The sequence below is a fragment of the Nipponia nippon genome, unplaced genomic scaffold (assembly GCF_047370975.1).
Source record: "Nipponia nippon isolate SJK-2023a ecotype South Korea unplaced genomic scaffold, ASM4737097v1 scaffold_28, whole genome shotgun sequence".
NCBI classification, from domain to species: domain Eukaryota; kingdom Metazoa; phylum Chordata; class Aves; order Pelecaniformes; family Threskiornithidae; genus Nipponia; species Nipponia nippon.
In genome coordinates, this window is record NW_028262345.1 from 1,016,522 (window position 1) to 1,034,129 (window position 17,608).

Consider the following 17,608-nt stretch of genomic DNA (forward strand, 5'->3'; position numbering starts at 1 on the left):
TTTTGACAATTTCAGGACATTCTAAAAGCTTTTTTTTTAATTTTCTTTTTGAAACAGGAAGCTCGTTTGAAAGCCCTTTCCTGCAAACGGTTTCAGTTGTGACAAAACTAGCACTTTCTGACAAAGTTTTAGGGTTTTTTTTTTAAACAAAAAAAAGATGCCACACGCAAAAATAGTTAAAAAACCCCCTCTGCCAGGTTACTCGGTACTGAAGGTGGGTGTGGATTTCTGCCCCTGAAAAAGTCCATAAATGGGTAATATGTCAAGATTGAAGTTCCACAGCAGCTGGGTGGTGGGGATGGGGATGTTTGACATGGATATTTGGAGACCAAGGTCATGGCAAGTCATTGAAGTGAATGCTTCCACGACATGCATTGCAACCCAGACATCTTTGTTGCATCCCAAAACTGGACAGGCGGCACCTCTTTGGGTGCAAGCATGACGCAGGAGGGAATGGAGGTGGCAGTGGATGGTGGAGAAACCCTGGTGAAACACGGCACTGCTCAAAATGCTCAATTCTCAATGAGGAACCGAAACAATATTTGCAAGTCAAACTCTTCCCCCCACCTTGCACACGGAGGGAAATGGGGCTAAGGCAGGTCAAGGGGGCTAAAAGACTGGTCAGGGTGGGTTCATGGTGGGCTAAAGCATAGGAGCCCTTGTGTGGGGCTGGAAGGTGGTCAAGGCTTCGTTAAATCCCGATTGCTTTGCAATGTTTGTCGAGCTGGATTCTGCACAGACTGCCTGGGACTGTAAGTCTGGGAGCAGTGTTGGCTCCTCTGCCCCTGCCCTGCTGATGTGTTTAACCTGAGCTCTGGATGGGATTGCAACAGGATGAAACCCAAGCCCTGTTGCTACCAAAAATGATGCCAAAGGGCTGACCTGGAGCTCTGGATCCCTGGATCTTAACACATTAACCTGGATGCATTAATGAAGCTGCAGATGGGAAGCCTTTCCAAAGAGCTCTCCTCCTTTCTTAGCCTGACTCTGACTCCCTCATGATACAGGAATGGGAAAAATAACCTGGTTTACACATGGGCACAGATATTCCAGGACATTTGTCTTTTATTTGCTTAGAGATGGGACTCTTGCATCCTGGCTTGGCTTCAAACCATCACCACCTTGCTTGGCTCTCATCTGGCCCTCGAGAGGATGAGCACCCAGCTTTTCAAATGCCAAAAGAGCAGATGCTTGGTTGAGATGTCTCCTCCAGAGGCTGCTAAATATGGCCTGGGCATTGCACCTGCAAAGCTATGGGAAGCCTCCATGAGATCCCAGCTCTGTCAAAGCTCAGTGTCACCCGCTGACCACAAATGAGCCTGTACAGGGCAGCAGGACCCCAGATAAGAGTGGGAAAGGTAAAATCACCAGGGAGTGTCAAGCCTGTTTTCTGTATTGTTGGGTGGTCTGAAAGTTATGGGATTAATATGATGCATACACAATACTTTGCATTCATCTTCTCTATTTTTGCCAGGCTTTTGTGGTGACTTGCAAGAGAAGTCAATGTCAGAAGGAATGTAATGAAATATTCATTCCTTCTGTTAAGGAAATTCAGAGAAAGGCAGGAAGAAGGAACCAAATGTGAGATCAAGACAGGAAGATGTGTCCTGCTCGTTTCGTTTGCATTTCTGTAACCCAGAGCTGGGAGAGGAGAGGTCTGACTCCCCGCCATCATGCTGAATACAGCAGGACAAGCAAAGAGCAAAAGCAGGACAAGGACTCTGATGGGAGAGACAAGAAACTCCTTAATTTACAAAGGAAAAGAAATGCAGGTTTATTTGAATTTTAGCTAAGGGAGAACATTAAAATGAGAAATATGTCTTGATTTTCTCTCATACCGCCCAAAGCAGCAGGACTTTTGTGGTGGTGGAAACGATATTCACCTTCATCTGCTTGCCTCAGACAGTGGGGTTGCTGAGTGGCACTGCCTGGATGAATTAATGCTCCAGCGCTCCCCATCAAAAATGTTCTACAGGAGTGCAAAGCACTAATAAAATTGTTCCCCAGATGGGATTTTCAGATTCCTTTTTCCTTGTCTTTCATCTAATTTGATTAACTTAGCTCATTTCCTGTTCTCCCTGTGATCTCGCTTATGAGATGTGCAATCACAGGTTTTATTGCAGCCTGATTAGGATCAGTAAATGACAGGAGGGAGTTTTGCAAGCACGACCTCAGCCCGGCTCGGCTGCTTCCGTGTCCTCTGGGTCCCCCAAGCCACGGCTCTGTACCCCACCATGGGGAGATGAGGTGGCCCAAGGCAGCAGGAGCAGGCTGGGGGCTCCTGGGCCACTTGGAGAGCACGGGAGCATCTCAGGGCCACGGGGCTGCAGCTGGCAGGTTATGGGCAGCACAAGTCCTGCTGTGCATCATGGATAACACAGCAACATGCTGGATAGACCCCAAATTTTCTACCCTTGCCCTGCTTTTTTGGGGGTACCAGCTTTGCACTGCTCCATGTGGAGTATCGCCCGATGTGCCGAGGATGGGAATCAGGCACTTGTGCTCCCCCAGCCTTGTTATCTGCTCTGACCTTTCTGTTTAAACAACATTAAGCCTTCAAAAAATAAATACACTGGAAGAGTTTGGCTTTATTCAGCTCGCCACCTGGCAGCGCTCCTAAAACATCCAGGAGTTCTCACAGAGCTATTTAGCATAATATTTGACACTTCTATCACTCCTTTCATCCTGAAGTGCTTCTCAAACCCAAGACCACCGCTGGAGTCAAACTTCTTACGGGACAATGGGGTCTTTCCCTAAGGACCAAATCCCACATGGTCCTGGGACCCCCATGCATCCTCCATCCCCCTAAAATCACTGAGAGCTCAGCACGTTGCACATCCACGAAGATGTAGCTAGGACGATGCTACTGCAAGCAGGTTGGGGAGCACCGGAAAGTGGTCCTGTTTTTGGAAAAAGTGGTGCCTTTAGAAAAAATATGTCAAAAAATGCATGCACAAAATATACAGGACATGAATTTGGCTCTGTAATACGCTACTGGAGCATGGGCTGGTAGGGTGTTGCTGTTAATAATACCCAAAACAGGACAACCACCTTCCTAGAGCAGATTCCTACACACTTCTACCTTGGGAGCCACTCTGGGTCCAGACAGAGCGATGCTTTCTGGGCTTCAGGAGCAGTTTTATCTCTGGAAGAGCTCCTGAGCCATCAGTCAGGGATGCAGGGACAGGGCGAGGGCAGCACGACATCTCCCTCGGCTCCTCCTGAGGACAAATTAACCTTGGGCTTGCTTGGCTTTTTCCATTCGTCTGCCCTTGGCCAGACCCCAAGCGTTTAAACTCCTCTTTCTCCCTCAGTGTAGGTGAGATGGAGAAGCTCACCCCATTTTTGCAGAGTTTAGATCTCCCTGTGCCACTGTTTATTGAGAAGCAGATAAAGCCTTGGATAAAAAAACACCCCTGTCCCCATAATTAAACCCGACGCTCAGCAAATGCTGGTATGAAAAACCTCCAGCACAGCGACAGGTCACAGCAGCCGCACAAAGAAGATTCAGTGTGAAAGTCCCTGTTCAGAAGTTACACTTGGACTTGATCCTTCCAGCTTGATGAGATTTTAATCTGCTCTTTTCCTTAAAATTGCCACAAAGAGATGAATGGCCCCAAAATCCTCATTCTTCTCGGTGCTGAGCTGCAGGGAGGTATTTGCCATGGGGGTGAGCAGTGGGACAAGATGCTTTTGGATCCATCAAGAGCCAGTTTGTGCTGGTGATGAAGCGAGATGCTCCGGAGCATCGTCTTCCTTGCAACTTAAGGCAGAATTGCCAGGAAAAATTAAGCAAATCTGGAAAAAAATGAGCCTGCGGGAGCTCTCCTCCCTCCCTTGGACACCCAGGTATCGCCTGGCCCTGGAAGCTGTCAGGAGCGTGGAAATGGGGTCTGGCTGACGTTAAGCAGGACGGGGACCGGCGGGTTTTATTAGCAAAATGTGAACAAGATTTCAACTGAGACTTGAGCTTGTGTGGCAGGGGGAGAGCAGGACACGCAGGCTTCGGGGAGACGTCCTTGGGGGAAAGAAGGCGAATGCATTAACCCCTCCATCGCTGAGCCGGTCAACCCCTCTGCAACCCAAAATCTGCCCCTGCCTCATCTGGATTTTGCTGGTTGGGTGCTGGAAAAGGGAGCAGGGTCCAGGCAGGGTGGTCAGAGCTGGAAAGTTTGTTAGAGAAGGATGGCATCTCCCTGCTAATGAGGCTGGGGATGGGGAATGTGCAGCGTGTCGGGGAGCTGCCTGCACAGCCTGTGCTGAAGTTAAAGGGAAGGCAATTATATGATTACCGGCTAATGAAGGACAATTGAAATGGATAAGCCATGCTCAGAAAAACCAAATGAGGCCGACCACAGAGTTTCTAGGGAGACCAAATTGTCGGGATCTCAGCTGAAGCAATTGCTGAGGAGGAGAAAAGGAAGATGCAGACCCCTGCCAAGCCAAGCCGGGGAGGACGATGTCTTTTCTGACTCAGGATCCCCAACTTTGAACCATCTCGGAGCCATCACACACATGCTCACGTACCCCAAACTCGGTTAAAGCAAGACAAAACTTCTTCCAGCCTGCTCGAAACAGGGTGAAGACAAATTGGATTTGCTGCCCCCGTACCCCACCAGTGATCCCTTCTCCCCCGCGGCACGGTGCATTTTCCAGCCACTGTGACTTCAATCGTGTCTCCTAGTCCTTGGGCAGAGCTACGAAATGATGTTTAATGTGTCTGACTGGGAAAGAGGTTATTAATTCGTCTGCGGGCACAGGGATACCGGTCATGTTGCGAGCGATGGTGCTGCTTTCGTCCAGGACTGTGGAAACGAATCAACAGGCACCCAGAAGATGGAACATCTATTTATTTGATTTATTTAATAAATACATTTAATCCTTAAGCCTTGGCTGGCCTCACAGCGTAAAATGACCTGCTGCATGAATAGATGCTCTGTTGGGGAAAAGCTGGAGAGCCGCTGGGCTGCGCATCCCACCCGAACCATGGCAGCGCCCGCTCGCCTGCATCCCTCGGTGTGGCTGAGGATGCTGTGTGTGGCCAAGGGGAAAGGGCAGGGTACCGTATTCTTGGCACAGCAAGAAATACCGGGGTGACTGAAGGCCTGAGCAGATTATCCACCTCCAACACACAGCTGTGTTATTTCTGCCGCCAGGAGATAAAAGGTTGTAAATGTGTCCGAGCCAGGATATATTTCCTGAAGACAGGTGGAACACTCACCAGCGGGGATTGAACCAAAAAGCAACGGTGTTTGGAGATATCCCGCAGGTCTGAGTTGTTCATTGGGGTTGTCCCATCCCCAATCCCAAGCGAGGAAAGAGCCGGTGCTGCCAAGCCGCTGCGGTTCCCCTCCCGGCACGACGAGTGGGTCCGCAGACGGGAGGGGGTCGCGCCGGGCTGATAACAGCCCCGGAAACCCATCAAAGACACCCGGCCCCGGCCCTCTGCCTCTCATCAAAATTACCTGCCAAAGGAGGCTCCGCTCCAGCCCTGCACCTTGTCAGCTTTTATGGTAATAGGAAACAGCTGCTTGTGGGGGATGGCGGAGCAGAAGTGAAAGGGGCGGGTGGGGGGGGAGAAGGAGCCATTCATAATTTTTGCTCCTTGCCCAAGGCTCCAGCATGAGGCAGGGATGGGGAGGAGGCATCCAAAAAGCCTGGCAGTGGGGATGCTGAGGATGCTCGGACTCTCCAAGCCGGCTTTTGGGACCTGCTCACCTGCAGATGCAGCCAACACGCGTGCCGGGGTTGTTTTTTCCAGCTCTTGGTGGGGTTTCCCATTGCCCAGAGTGAGTCTCGGCTCTGATGCTGTTTCCTGACAGCATCCCCCTGCTCCTGCTCGGAGGAAAGCTTTGCACGGAGGAGGTCCCATCTAGCACCAGAGCTGAGCTTCCCAGCCCAGGCTCAAGGTCACGCCCAGGAGATAAGCTCAAATTTTTACCCAAAATAGCCCTTCCATGCCCCAAACTGCCTGCAGAGCTCAAATCACTGCTCCAGACCACAGGTCTCCAAGGAGGACTGGTCCCATGGCCCTATGAATGCGACAGCACTGTCCCTCCCTGTGCTCCGGCACCCCAAGCCCTGCAGCACCCCAAATTTTCAGCTTTTCTTTTGGGATGTCCACCCTCCTTAGCCCTGGGAATAAGAGCAGGGTGAGGATTTACATGTGTGCCCAGGATGGGTTTCTGGGAAGAGCAGCATCGTCAAGGAACCGGCTCCATAATTGGGTTAGTTATGCTCATTTTCAGGAACAGGTTGCTGCTAATGAGTTTTAATTAAAACCATCTTCACAGTGTCAGCAAGTTGAAATCAAGGGCAGCTATTAATATTGGCGGTAATTCTCCCCACCGGATCGGCAGGCAGGTGGCAGGTAGGACCGGCTGTCTGCCAGCATTTCAATTTTGGGGCAAATAAAGCAAAATTTGCCATCCCAAATGGCTCGAGCCCCTCTCAGACCCCGCACGCAAAGCCCGTGGTCGGCTCAGCCTCTTCCAGCAACACAGATGCTTTCTCGCTCTCCCATCTCCCCAGCTTTCTCCATGCTAATTTTAGCAACCTGCCCCACCAGAAGGTTTCTCCAGGGCTTAATCCCGCTCACGGCAGGGGAAGGAAGAGTTTTCCTGCTGTGGAGTCACTGTCTGCTTTCTTTTTTTGCCATGAAAATGCAAGTTTTGGGCCCTCTGAACCTCTGCAAGAGATTTTCCCCTTCTCTTTCCCAGTCCTGGCGCTGCCCTGAGATTTCACAGCTCATTGCAGCTGCACTTTGAGTACATCTTGAGTGTTTTAAAGATGGCTCTTTTGTGCTCTCTCCAGCTTTTAATGCTCGGGAAGGATGGGGCTGCAGTGGTTTCGGATGCACTAATGCTGCACCATGAAATGGGATCCACGTCAGGAACCACTTTCTTTGCTGGAGGAGGAAGGCGATGGGTGCTGCTGAGCACCACTGGGTGCAGGAGAGGATCAAACCGATGGGAGTGCAACACTAACACGGCTACCTGCTTTTTGCAGAGCTGTGTAAATTCACTTTAACAGAGGCCAAGTGCATTTTATGCATGGAAAAAAGGATCTCTGTCTCCCTCCTTGCAGTTCTGACAGTTGGGACAGTCTCATGGGTTGCTCAAGTAAGAGATTAAATTCACCAAGAGAAAAAATTCTGGTTTGATTAGTTCAATCCATTAGGAAAATGAACATTGAATTCCAGAGGCTGTTTGGGTCCATGCCACTTCCCTACTCAACTCCCAGTGCAAGAAGAGCTGAAACACTGGGCTTCTCATCACAGAAATGCAACATTTTCCTTTTTTTCCCCCCAAACCAGGTCTCCAGCCCAAATCTGCGGCGGCTGTTGGCTTTTTGTCTCCCTCTTGTGACTGGCCTGGAAAGGGTTTCCAGCCGGCTCGCTGCGAGGAGGTGGGAATGCTGCTTTCGGCACATCGGGTCTCAGCTCCACGCCGAGGATGTGCTGAGCACGAAGGGGCTGTCGTGACATTGGGCAAGAATTAAAGGCAGTGCAAAGATCAGTACAGGACTGTCCCTAAGGAATTGCAAAGGCACAATTCCTGCATGGGTACATGCATCACTTCCACCACAAAGCCCAAGGACCAGCGCCCGTGGTGTGTGCTGATGCAGGCTTGGAGAAAAGCTGAATTTTTAAGAAAATCTCAGATCTATCTTGCTTACCTGGAATAAAAAGACCCCACTTTGCTGCTAAATAAAGGCAAAAACCTACTGGAGTAGGGTTTTTTTAGGCTGGATGGCACCAAAGCAGGCGCAGGGGGTGGGATTTGTCCGCACAGGGTGCCTTTAAGACCCCGAACCGCAGCGAAAGCTTGGCTTTTCCCAGCCCTGGTCAGATGAAGAAGTGATTGGAAGCAGATGTTGGAGGCAGCAGCTTGTTGCACGGGGGCGGATGGGGCACGGTGAGGGACACGAGTGGCTGGGGCCGAGCCCCCGCCAGCAACCCTGGGCTCCCGTCGCTCGAGGGGGGCTGAACTCGCAGCCCCCCCCGGCGATGCGCTCGGCAGACAGGCTCCTAACCCAAACCAGATGGGAGAGGATGGCTTTTTTTTTCGGGGAGAGAATCAGGACCCGGTGAGCTACAGCGATTAAAATAAATCATTGACAAAAAGAGAGTTGAGGTGCCCTGGGGATGGGGGATAAAATCTGGGATAAAGCCTCCAGTGATGGGGGTTTTGCCGCGTCTCCCTTGTAGGGATGCTCTTGCAGCGGTGCCTAAAATCATGCATGTATGTCAAGCATCTGGACGGCAGGGTTTTTTCCATCCTGGGAAGCAGAGTTAATCCATTCTCCTTTCCAAGACCCAACTTATGGCAGGTTTGACAGTCCCCAGGTCTGTCTTCACATTTTCTCCCCATCCCTCACCCAGATCTTGCAGCGGGAGCCAGGCATGAATGCAGCATCCTCCTCCCTGCCCGCTGCCGGGCTTGGATTTCACACGGGAAAAAATACAAGGAGAAGTCCTGGTTCCCTCAGTCCTGGGGAAAATTTTGGGGTTTTTTTGGCTGGGATGGGAGACAGTGCCCACGTGAACTCCATGCCTCTGTCTGAACATGCCGGGGAGGATTTTGGGGTTGGCAGGAGTGCTGTATTGCCATGCAAGATGCTGTGTCTCTTACAGAAAGAGTCTCTCAAAAAGCACAGTGAAATTTCCTCTTTTTACCTTTTAGTTCAGGAAAAGCAGAGGAAATAGGGTGGGTACGTCATTGCAATGGCTGATCTCCATCTACACCACAGATTTCATGGGCATCTGCAGCAAAACCTGCTATTTTTGCAGCGCTGTGTGGTGCAGGGGATGGCATCAAGATGTGCTGGCTCCGGCCAAAACTGAGGTGCAATGAAAATGCAGTCTTTATCCAATATTTTCTTGCTGACACCCTCCCTGCAAATTGTCCTTTGCAAAAAAAGAAAAAACCCCCAAAAAGCCCTTTTCTTTCGCCTTCACGAGGCGGGGACTCTGCATGCACAAAGTCCTTCCTCTCCCTTTCCAAACCAGCCTTGGAAAAGAACAAAATCATTAAATTAGCCAAGTGAATCAGGTGAGCTTCTGACGCACCTCATTTATCTTTCTTTCAAGCCTGAGCCTGGGAGACCCAAAAATGGGATTAAGTGTAGCGATAAACAAAAGGTCCCAGACGGCCAAGAGATTTGTGGATTTTCCCCTGATCTGAACTCTGGGCTGTACAGCCCAACATTTGTTTTTTATTTTTGAATAATAGGAAATGACGGAATTGGCTTTTCTGCCACACTTTAGTGACTGATTAAAATAGCCTGCAGGAGATAGGAAGAAGGTCCGGCAAGGTGATGGCCAGTGGGATCCACTGCTCTACCTTGGTTTGGGACCTAAAAGATGGGTCTTCTCCACCCTGTTAGTGCAGAGGGGTTGCAGCTCCCATCTCCCCTCGCCCAGACGCTTCCCTGCCTGGATCTCCCTGTCTGGAGGGGGAACGGGAGCTCATTTTTGGGTTATGCGGAGTGCAAGGATTGGGATGAAAACACTCATGAAGCTTTCACAGCCTGCCTGCAGACACCCTTGGCCACCTCCATCCATCACCCTGAATCCAGCCCCTGTAGGCGATCCATCACTCGCAGGAGCCCTCGCTGCCCGCATCCTCCTGATGCCTTGCAGACACGCAGCTAAATCCCCCTTCCTCCCCCCCCAGAGCCCTCGGCCAGCGCTGATCTCCCTTGGATTCAGCAGAAATCACATTTTCTGTTTAAAAAAAAAAATCCTTTCCTTGCAAACATTCCCACCACCCGTCGCTATTTTATGTTCATTGGGGGATTTTGGGTGCTATGGAGCTACTGCTTACACTGAACATAAGCAGCAACGCAAAGATGCTCTGTGTCTGCAGGATGTCACGGCAAATGGAAATGCATCCCTAGACCTTTTCAGCAGTGCTTCTGGTTTGGGGATAAGTGGAAGTCCTTTGCTAGGATTACAAGAAATAGAGACATAGAGGGTTTTAAAGCCCTTGAGTTAAGTTAAAATTTTCTAGCAGCTTTCTCCTTTCACATTTGGCTTTTCTTCCCTGAATGAAATATGTTCCTTCATCTGGAATTTCCTGAGAGGAGCACAGAAACCCATAGTCATACTCTGAAAAATTATAATTGATCTCTTCGGTTCTGTATTTTTAAGGAAAACTTTTTTGCTGGAAGATTTTAAAGGTTTCATGAAAAAAAAAATGCAACCAGTATCTTTCTATGTAAACTCTTCTAAGAGCTGCAGCCTTATTCTTAAACCTCTTAAATCAGGATCATTTGCAAACATTGGAACTAATGAATACATCTTTACAAGAAGGTGGGTGTTTCCCTTTTAATTTATTAGAAAACCACCCTAGAAGGACAGAATTCAGTGCTGGATGGAGGAAACTGCTTTTTTTGCTGCTGAAGATGCCCAAAACTGGTCTGTGAGGGCTTGGATGGACTGTGCGGGTGTTGAAGAGAGCATGTGCTGATCTGGACATAAAACCCCAGACCACAGCGAGAAAACCCAGCCACCCCACAATTTTAAATGGTTATCCGAGTGGAAACTTTATTTCTGCAGAATTTGTTTATGGGCTGGTGGAGAGGGAGAGCAAGAGAGGTGTTTCCCTCTTGGAAATAAGTGTTCCACACCAGCTTACACATGCATTGAAATTTAACCACTCCAGGTCAGCTGGCAATAGCTCCCAAAGACCCTACGAGCCAGGAGGGTTGGGTTCTTCCTTTTCCCTAAGACCTTTCATCTTTTAGAGTTTGGGTTTCATGCTTCCAGCATCCCAAAGGTGTCCCAAAGCATCCCAAAGGAGCGAAGCCAGGCTGGAGGCAGGAGGAAGAGGAGGAGGTGGCCTTCCCACCCCAACCCAAAAGCAGAAGAGGCATCTCCATCCCTATAACCACTAGATGGTGCCAAGAGAAAGAGCGTGGGAGAAATAGGGTGGGAGGAAGGGGAGGGGGGTACCCACGCCACCAACGATCCCCTGGGAATGGGGGATGTTGAGCATCATTGCCAAATTTGAGTCTCGACAGACCGACTACAAACTGCCGAGCCAAGCCTCGCACCAAAAAATGGACAGTTTGGAGCTGAAGACCTCCCAAACTGTGTCCATAGGGAGTTGGTAGGCTTCATCCCTGGTGTGGAGTGTTCAGGACCTATCCAACAGCTGTGCTGGGTGATACAGGTATAGTGGGAAAGTCCTTGGTTGGTTTATACTGGGTTTGCAGACTGATTTCACTGCATGCGGTTGTGCTTGCACCAGAGGTGCTTTCTGCACTCCTCCCATCTCTGCCCCATCAGATGGCCCTGGTTTCCTCAACCAGCAAAGACGTGACACATGGAAAGAGGGAGATTTCTTTACTGTCACGGTGGAAATTCATGATTATGGTGAGATAGGTGCTGGCTCACTTATCTGTGAGATGCTCAAGGAAGTGAAGTGCTCCCTGCACCGTAGGGGCATTTTCTCCTGCTAGCTGGGCACCCAGCAGAGTAACTACCCTCCCCACAGCCGCCTACGGGCTGTAAACTTGCGATTTCCACTGACACATAACTTGGAAACCTAAGACTCAGGTGGAGCATACAGTGTCATCAGCCGATCTTTCATTTGCAAATCCCTTTGCTTTTGAAGCCTTATATCTCCTTTATTCCTCCCTTGCAGCCAGAGGTCCTCTTCTACAGCCTGCTCTGTCCTTCTCCTTGCAGCTCCCACTGTCTTCCCAGTTCTATTTTACCAATGACCTACTGGTAAAAAAACCCACAGCTACTCTGAAACCAACTCCTGGCTTTCCTCAGGTTGTTGCTCCATCACTAAGTGTCATTTCTTGATGTTCATCTTGTCCACACTCATAATTGAAGCCCAGCCTCTGCCGAAACCCAACGCATCTGCAGATCCAGAGGGACGTTTCAGAGAAGCTTGATAAAATACGACCATGTCACTAAGGCCACCCATTACCTAAATTCAGCTGAATCAAGAGCCGGAGATGTAGCTGTGGGTTCATCATGCTGAGATTGCTCATAACGGTACCCTTGTAGGCTCCTGCTACAGGAGAAAGCATGGTTGGAAATACTGCTGGGGTGGGGGAGATGTGGGTGCATCAGGTGGACCTGCAGATATTACAGCCTCCTTGCAAATTCGGGGTGTGAAAGGCCTGGAAGGATTTGGGGAGCATCTCTCGGTTGCATTTCAAGATCAAAAGCAAACCTCATTTGGCTTCATTTCGATGAAAGCTGGAAGCTTGAAAAAAACTATAAAAGCCAAGTGAAGTTTCTCTGTATCTGTCAGCCTGCTGAATTTGCCTATCCATGCCAGGGTTGGTTTTGTGTCTCACACTCTTTATATTTCTCCTAAAAGCCCCAGTTCCCGGAATCCCGTCACTACAGCTGAACCTCAGCTTTCTTTTCTTTTTAATTGAGGAGGTTTCTAGACCTGACTCCACCTCAAAAACATGACCTCGGGGCACCTCAGAGGCTCAGAAAATCCTTGCCTGTTCCCAGAGGATGCATAAAAAGAGCTCATGAACTTTGAGGTCCTGTCCACACCGGGGGCGGGGGGGAGAAGGGAGGGCTCATGATGCCATTTGCATCCACCTTTTGGTATTTTTATTTCCATTTGCCATGAGAGGAGCTTCATCGCAGCCAGCCAGGTTGGCTGGCCAAACTCATTGCATATGCAAAGATTTCAATTTTAAACTGGAGTAGGAAAAGAGCCAAAAAGTGCAGAAAAGAAGCAGAAGTATTGGGTTTCCCATGGGTTTCCCACGGTTCCCATATCTCCCATGCAATAATGAAGATCAAGGAATAACATCATGGTGCACACAGAGAGGAAGGGATGGGATCCACACCACCACGCATGGTGCTGGGGAAACTGAGGCGCAGAACGATTTGGCTGGACTGGAGATCTGCAGCACAGCTGGTGGCTGGATGTAAATGTGCCAAGAGCCCTTTACCCACATGGGTTTTATTCTAACAGGCAAGAAAAAAAACTGCCTGCAGCATGGGCATTTCTCAGGACTTGCCTGCAGCCAGTCAATAGAGCTGGAAAGCCGGTACGTGGTGTGGGGACGTGTCTCCTGGCCCCCTTTCACCCCTCTCCTTCTCTTCTCAAAGTCCTGGGCTTTGCTTTCTTCATCCTGTATCATCCAGGCTGGAAAATGGATGCGAAACCAGCGCTGGGCTGGGTTCTCCATCCACATCATTCCCAGAAATTGGTAGTTTCTTCTCATTTTTTCCTCCTTTATCCTGCAATCTGTAGGGGGGGGGGAAGAGCAACGTGTTTCCAGAGATGAAACCACTTGAACTTGCTTGCCAGGCCGAGGCAAAACCCTCCGGGGAAGGTCTTTTTTTGCCACTCGTGTTTGGGTATGGCTCAGCACAGAGCCATCCACCATGGCTCAGCCGTGCCGTGCTGCCACATTCCCATCCCCAGTGTCCAGGAGCCTCTTTTAAAACCAAATAAAAAAGGAACAGATCAAGCTTGGAGCCAAAACCCAGGGAGAAAAACCCCTCTGCTAATGAGCTGCGTGCCGAGCATCTCCCTCCTCACCCCCTTCGCCCGCACGTCTCCATCCCAGGGAGCCAGCTGCGGCGTGTAGGAGAAAACGACCCTGTCACGGCTGTCTGCGCTGTGTTATTGTTAGTGTTACGTTACAAATCCCCTTTCCATACGGAGGTCCCGGGGGGGTCATAAACGGGGGGGAGGTCAGGACCCTGCCAATAAACAGGACCCCCAGCCCCACCGCGGCCTCCCCGCAGCGGCTGGAGTGATGCAGACGGGATTTACCCAGTTGTTTGTAGACTTGGTCCTCCAGATCCTGGCTCCGAGATGATCATCAGCCATTCCCAGCCAGCCAGGACACATAATTCCCCTTGGAAATATAGCACAGCAGTGGTGCGATGTGGCCAGCATTGCTTGCAACCACTTGCAGCTCGATCTCTAATTAACAGGAGACGAGGCTTTTAAAAATAGGTATAAGGAGGAATTGTTGTTTTTCTTCCATAATTAGTTTATGTGTTTGGCCAATATTGTTGCCTGGTGGCAGCCTTCAACCAAGTATTGTTCTCCAGTGAACATGCCCTGCACAGCTCAGTGGCTGTTTGTAGGCATGTAGTGCAAAAATATCTTAAAATAAATTTAAGTGTGGATGGAAAGACGAGAAGTGATGCTCTGGGTTGGCTCCTTATGCACAGTATAGGGCAGCTTTGCAAAGGCTTTTCAGCATCTGCTGATGCAAAAAGGGTTTTGAGAACCGGTGGGAGCCGGGCTCCAACTCTGCTGCAGCATTTGTGACCCTGAGCAGCGGCAGAAAAAGGGTTAACGCAAGATCCTGCGGGTGAAGATCCCATCGGATCCCATTAGGAAGGTGCACGGCAGCCCACAGGGCAAATACCAGGAGCATCGTAGCCCTTTCTCACCATCTTCTCCTGCGCTGGACCATGGCACTGAGGATGTTGCCCATTAATTGAGGATATTTCTTATTAATTGAGGATGTTTCTTATTAATGTGTGGATTTATTTTGCTGCACAGTGTAGGAAAAGGCTGGAGAAGCAAAAATCACCCAAGTGAGGACCAAAACTCAAGCTCTCCTGCTTGCATCCCCTTTTCCCACAGTCTTCTCCAGCACCTTCTGCCCTCCCATGGTTTGAGATGACAACCCTGGGTAGATATTTACAGAACAGAGGGAGGATAAAGAAAAAAAAAGGACTTATCCACCACGAGGGCAGAAATAAAACCCTGCAATAAATCATAGATATTATGAAGACCTTATAGTTCAAAGCACTGAGGTTTCTGGATGATTTAGGAGCTTGAACCTCGCTCTAGATGGGGTTGAGTGAACCTGTGCTCCACAGGCAATGAAGGTCTCATAAAAAATCCTGCCCACGGCCTCCGTGGGAGGGTTGCAGGGGTGGAAGCGGTGGTTCGTTGCCCAAGTCCGAGCAACTTTCAGTGATGCCTCTGAAAACCCCAAGCCCAAAGAGCAGTTTGCTGCCCACGGACTGAAAGATGGTCCTCCCATGCCTGACTCACGCACCCGGGCTCAGCCACTCCGAAACCACCTTGCAGGTAGTTTGCTAATAGGGGAAAAAAAAAAAAAAAAAAAGAAAAAGAGAGAAAAAGAGAGAAAAAGAGAGAAAAAGAAGGGCTCAGCTGGATGAAGGTGCTCAGCTCGAGCTGGTGATGGAGCATCTGGGTCTGCTCTTAGGTCCAGCATCAGAGCAAAGTTTTAATAGCCAAAATCTGGTTAAAGCCAAAGTTTTTGCCACTGCAAACTGAAACTTTTCAGAAGGGTGCAGCTCATGCTCGGCTCATAAATCTGCATCTCGAGGAGTCAATAAGGGACCCACATTTCTGAACATATTGGGCCATATTGCCAGGGATGCTCAGCAGTGGAGGAGGCTTTTGGGTAGGATGCTCTCCATGCAGCGAGACACATTGGTTGTTTTAAACATCTCTTTTGCATTGCATCTCTCTGAAAAGCAAATACCATAGATGCAGCAAAGAGATTTCTACGAGTCCTCTCGTGCTGAGTGTTACCATGTACACCCAAAAACACCAAGGCAAACAGCGCGGTGACTCAGAGGTATGTGTGATATCGGTTTCGGGTAGATGTGAAAAGAGCTCCCCGTCTCATTTCTGCTTGCAGGTCGGGTTGGTAACAGCTCCTTTTTTAAAGGCAGGAGGGTTTGGGTTTTTTTAATTTTTTGTGTTTTGTTTTGTTTTGCAGATGCTTTGCCCAGAAGCTGAGAAAAGCGCTGGCGATCAAGATAAAGGGCTGAATAGCAACGGAGGACCCTGCGATAGGCAAAACAAAATAAATAGGTGCAGAGAGCTAAGAACCGCAAGAGTCAATGCTGGGGTAGTGGTTGGGTTGGTGCTCCTGCTCTGGCTCTTGAGCGGTTATATGGTGGAGAAACCTGGGGGACGATTCAGCTGGAGCAGAAAATGGCTTTATGGGCTTCAAGTCCTTCCTCCAGATTACATTTGCAAATAGAGATGGAGCATCTTCCCCGTAAAAATTGGCAGATCGATGCAAATCTGTTGCAAGGAGTTGAGGTTGGTGGCGAAAATGCAAGAGCTCCTGGCCCGGATACTGCAATAAGCTTTATTTCGGGGGATTTTAACCCATTTGCAGATCAAAGCCTTTAATTGTATCATTTTTCACAGGAGGATCACAAAGGCAAAATGCGCTTTGCAAGAGTGAAGATAACCCCTGTTAATAGGAATAGGGAAACTGAGGCACGGCATGGGGACGTGACTTTCTTGTGTGGATGGGAGAAATCATGGCCAGCTACAATATTTCACATTTATTGGAGGATTTTGGAGCTCGTTGTTATGGCTGTGGTGGAGTAAATCAGGAGCTGCTAATAAACCAGTAAGAAAATAGTCTCATGTCCAGGGAAAATTTGACTGACAATGAGTCAGGGGAGGAAACTGCGCTGGAAAGGTCAAGTTCATCTCCAAAAATGCAAAGCGTTGTCTGTTTGGACAAAGTCCCCCTTTTCTGAAGGCAGCTGGTATTTTCCCATGTAAAGTTGTATTTTGCCCATTAAAAAGAGAAGCCACCTTGCCTGTTCAAGTATCCCAATAAAGGCTGAATAAATAAATAATAGAGAATATGGTCAATAAATAACATATATAGGCATCCTCACCAAGTCCCTGTCTGCCCCTCGGTCAAATGGAGAGGTCTGCCCAGGAGCATCAGCAACTTCAGATGAAAATAACCTCTCCCCTTCCTCTCCATTCACTTTTCCTCCCAAAACAGGCTTTTCTTTAGAAACCAGAAACCTCCAGGATCAGAAATATTCAAACTTTCTGGCTTTCTTTTTTAAGGAAAAGTTGGGAAGAAAGCATCCAAGCCCAGTGACAATTTGCATTTAGTAAAATCCCAGTTTTCCAAGGATACATTAATTTTTTTTTATCAACCACAAGGCCTTCCCTTCCATGAGAAAATACTTTAAAGGCCTCAGAAGAAAGGAGTAATTTGGGTTCAATTCAACCCAAATGCCAATAAAAAAAGCAAAGAGCCTCCACCTTTCACAGCTTGTTTTGCCAAGCATTGAAGGGCTGGAGCATCCTCGGGACCTCAGACTTAGCCTTCATCCCCTCTTTGCTCGTCTTCACATTGAAAAACAGTTTATTAACAAAGCCTGGTGTAATTATATCCCCTCCTCATGCGACTGTAACCTTCAACACTCTCTGAATGAATGGGGTTAGTGCGTTTGATCCCCATTTTCCCTCCGGCTCCATCCCCCCAGCCCCAAATTTCCTCTTCCCCGCCTCGTAAAAGGATTTTCTCCCCGACAAACGCAGTTACTATTTTACTGATGGGGTCAGGACCTTTCTTTTTTCTTTTTTTTTAATCCATTTTATTGCCCCCCGGGGAGTGAGGCTTTCCATCTGGGGAGACGTGTAATGCAATCCAAAAATAACAGCGCGGCCGGAGAGATGGAGAAATGGAGATAGACGGTAAAACCCTGCACTGAAACGCCCATCCCGTGGTGCAGGGCCAGCATTACACACGTTTGAGAGGAAGTTTTATATCTATATTTGTATATTTATTCCCAAAGGCACTGTTCCTGAGTGTTATATACTTAAAGAAACCCTCAGTTATTAAAAAA